General features: G+C 33.1%; 1 non-coding gene across 1 annotated transcript; it reads left to right on the forward strand.

Moving 5' to 3' along the window:
* The first annotated feature begins 4,189 nt into the window (after positions 1 to 4,189).
* Positions 4,190 to 4,262, forward strand: TRNAR-UCU (transfer RNA arginine (anticodon UCU)). Its single transcript has one exon. It is a non-coding gene; the product is annotated as a tRNA-Arg (tRNA).
* The last annotated feature ends 201 nt before the right edge of the window (positions 4,263 to 4,463 follow it).

Here is a 4,463-nt window from a genome sequence, read left to right on the forward strand (position 1 = left end):
GGTCCTAAGCTTAGCTACTCAGTTTGATATGGAGATAGATCAGATGGATGTTACCACTGCCTTTCTCCATGGTGAATTGGAAGAAGAAATATACATGACCCAACCAGAAGGGTATGTAGAGAAGGGAAAACCTAACCATGTTTGTAAACTGGTTAAGTCCTTGTATGGACTCAAGCAATCCCCTAGGCAATGGAATAAAAGGTTTGACACCTTTATGATGAAACAAGGTTTCTCAAGGAGTTACTATGATGCATGTTTCTATCACAAAGGAACTGACATCAACACGGTCATCTACTTGTTACTTTATGTAGATGACATGCTTATCATAAGCAAGGAAAGATCTCAAGTGGATGAGATGAAGAAGCAACTCAAGGCTGAGTTTGAGATGAAAGACTTGGGGATAGCATCTAAGATACTGGGTATCACTATAAAGAGAGATAGAAAGTTGGGCAAGTTATTCTTGACACAAGAGGACTACATTCAAAAGATTATAGAGAAGTTTTCAATGAAAGATTCAAAGAAAACTTCTCAGCCAATAACTAGCCAGTACACTTTGACAAAGGAACAATGTCCTAAGACTGAAGCAGAGAAGGAAGCAATGAGTAAAGTGCCTTACTCAAGTGCAGTAGGGACTATTATGTACTTAATGGTTTGTACAAGGCCAGATCTGGCCTTTGCCATAAGTACTTTGAGCAAATACATGGCAAACCCAGGAAAGATTCATTGGCTTGCAATGAAATGGGTTTTCAGGTACCTAGTAGGGACACCTAAGGTTGGACTCATCTACAAGCAACAGAAGTTCAGCACCAACATAGAAGGATACAGCGATGCCGACTATGCCGGGGACAGAGACAGCAGAAAGTCTACTTCATCTTACATGTTCCTACTTGGAGGAAACTGTGTGAGTTGGAAAGCCCAACTCCAACCTGTGGTTGCACTTTCAACAACAGAATCGGAGTACATATCAACCACAGAAGCTATTAAAGAAGCCATATGGATGAAAGGACTTTTGACAGAGATTAAGTTACTTAAAGAGGTTCCTAGAGTGTACTCAGACAGTCAAAGCTGTGTACACTTATGTAGGAACCCTGTGTTCCATGACCGAACTAAACATATAGAGATTAAATACCACTTTATAAGGGACAAGGTGACTCAAGGTGAAATACAAGTGGAAAAAGTTCCTACTGAGGAGAACCCAGCAGATATGGGAACTAAGGTGGTCACTCTCAACAAGTTCAAACATTGTATGAACCTGTTGGGAGTTGACACAGGATGGTAAATGGACACATATTCAAGCAATGACCCTCAAAGACAGCAACAAGTAAATAAAGCAAAGGCAGAAACTGTTGGACTGCTAGTATGGAAATTTAGGTGGAATTTGTTGGATAAATTCCCATACTATTGTCCCATAAATAAAGTTACAAGTAAAATAAATTAGACCTCTTTATAAAGCCTCAACAGACCATTATAACTCATAGAGTTGTCGGTTCTGTTTTCCTAGGCTTAGGTCTTTTGTTTCTTAACAATAAAAGGAAGCAAACAATATATATCAAGACTCTAACAAACTCTCAGCTATTCAAGGCAAAATATCTCAACAGAATACAGTTATTTCTCAGTTCAAACAACACAGCCAGCAACAACATCAATAACACTATAAATAAGTGGTAACCTTCCACTTTGAGAAAGTGAACTCTTTCGGCCCAGCAGAAAAATAAAGGCAGTAGCCTTGTGTTTCATTTGCAATCAACCTCAGAAACAAGAAAAGAAAAATAGAGAGTTAGTGAGAGATATTGTAAGGAAAATCAAGAGAAATAAAGTGAAGGAAAAGAGAGATTACCTGCTGGCTTTTGTAGCATGGAATCTCCATAACTTGTAATCAGCCATTGACATTCATAATAGAGATTCAAGCAACTTTGAGGGTCGCTTGACGGAGACGTACCTCTGATTTAGAGGGAACTCCGAAATCAATTGTGGTGGTGTTTTTTACTCTTGTTTTTCGTTGCTGTTTTTCGGGTTTTAGTTGGTATTTTTCTGGTTGTGTTGTTCTTCTTTTCTGCAGGTTTTTGAAGAGAGTAGGAGGAAAAGAACAACAAGGGTTTCGGCTGGGATTTTTTGTTGTAGCAAAGAAAGAGATTCGGCTAGGGTTGCTGCAGCAAGGAAAAGAGGAAGAAGAAAGAAAAACGCAGCAGTGTTTACTGCCATTGATGAGCTGCTGCGTTTTGCAGCAAGAGAAGAAGAAGCTTGCTAGGGTTTTGCTTGCTGTTCAAAGAAAAGAGAAGAAGGAGAGAAGAGGAGTGTGTTGGGCGGCTGCACTTGATTGAAGAGAGAAAATGTGTGCTAGGGTTTTCTAGGAAAAAGAAAAGATAGCATTTATATGAAAATAAATGCAATAGGTTTTGAATTAAATCTGACCTTGAAAAGAGGAGGCATATTCGGATAACAAGAGAGAATATTCTCTTTGGATCCGCACAAAGAGAAAAGGACGAAATTGCCCTTGCTTTTATGAACGTTGGGGTGTTGGTGTAGGGGTAGTTTAGGCATCTCGGAATTGCTGCCATTATTTCCTACATTATATTTACTCTAGGCCAATTAAAGTAGATCTCACGTGTATTCCTAAACAATACAGTTGAACATCTTACATTGATAAAATAAGAGAGAGTTGATCAATTTATAAGGCTAATGACCTACTCTCCTTGTAGCTTTATGATTTTGAGGTGGAACCTCCACGAACTTGTGAAATGAACTCTCTTTTGATGATAAGCACGATCAGACCTGTATATAACATAGTATCAGTATCAAACCTATTATTTATTAAAATATTAAAATGTTATTATTTAAAAAAATAAAAATATTAAAATACTATGAGTTATTTTAAGTACATTGTGATTGTGTATTATACTTTAAAATATTTATTTTAACATTATAATATAACATAATATCATATAACTCTCTTAATTAAACACTAACGATAACACTTATACATGAGATAAATGTAGCTCATCCAACAATTATAGACATGAATAGATGCCAAAAAAAAGGTTATCTATAACCTCTATAAAAGTGAGAATAATTTTAGGCTTTTACTATATAAATTACACAATTAACCTTCATCAAATATTAAATTACAAACTCTTTTTTTTTTTGGATGAACAACAAACTATTAATATTTTTTTATGCTTTCAAAAATAAAAAAATTATATTATAACCCTCTAACTTACATCTAATTAGGAAAAGGATTTTATAAACTTGGTAGAATACAATCCTCATGTAGTTGTCCCTAGATTGTGGAGATTTTTTTTTATTATTTTTGTTTTACGAGATTTTACCACATTCCCAGGTTTACTAATTTATTTGGACATGTAAATTAATTAAATGTAATTTATGGTATCAATATTTAAATTTAATCGATTGTAAATAAAAATTTAAATTTAAATTTTGATGATAATAATATTTAATTATATTTTTGGAAATTACATAAATATTAAATGTCTAATTATTATTCACGTGTTATTTTTTCTTGATATATTTAGATTAATTTTTAAATAAAAAATAAAAATTAAATGAACTGAACTAATGAGAGACTACTATGTGACTATTGACTTGACATTTAAGAGTCAGATACTTACATACAAAAATTCAAAAAATATAATTAAGTATTATTACCGTAAAAAATTAAACTTAAATATTTACCTGTAGCTGAAAAATAAATTTATTTATGCCATAAATTATTTAATTAAAACATATATTTTTTTTTATTTTGTGTTTTTACCGTACTAGTAGTCTTCATAAATTAATTTATGTTGCTATAAAAATATGTTACATCATTATTATTGTAGGTTTCATAATAACATTATATATAAGAATTTTTATTTTTTAGCCTTATTTGTTACTTGTCCTCTTTCCATGGTGTCGTTTAAGTGATGGTGCTTTCCAAATGTTTGATCGTTTAAAACAAATCCCATTTCGTGCTGTCATTTTTGTTCTCTTATTCTTTACAATATGTTATTTATTACGTTCTGTAGTTTTTTTTTTTTGCCGTATAAATTTCTTAAAATGTTGTTGCTCTGTGAAACATTTCATTGTCTACTGTTTACGAATTACGATGTCGTTTTCGCTTCTATCGTATTGTCGTTTTTCGTGAACAATTTATTTGATTAATAATAATATTAATGTAGATAACCATCAGCAAGCGCCCATGGCCTAATGGATAAGGCGTCTGACTTCTAATCAGGCGATTGTGGGTTCGAGTCCCACTGGGCGTGCAATTTCTTTTTTATTTTTATTGTTGTAAGCTTTTTTTTTTCTTCTTCTTCATTCATTTGCTATGATGGTTTTTTTCCTTTTTCTTTTCTGTTTTTTTTTTTTTTTAAAGAAAAGCCTTCAATTCAAACAGTAACATTACATAGAATTTGGCATATTGAATTGAGAAATCCGATTTGTAGAAGGGGGAACAACTCCAATAT

The sequence above is a fragment of the Cannabis sativa genome, chromosome 1 (genome assembly GCF_029168945.1).
Source record: "Cannabis sativa cultivar Pink pepper isolate KNU-18-1 chromosome 1, ASM2916894v1, whole genome shotgun sequence".
Taxonomy (NCBI): domain Eukaryota; kingdom Viridiplantae; phylum Streptophyta; class Magnoliopsida; order Rosales; family Cannabaceae; genus Cannabis; species Cannabis sativa.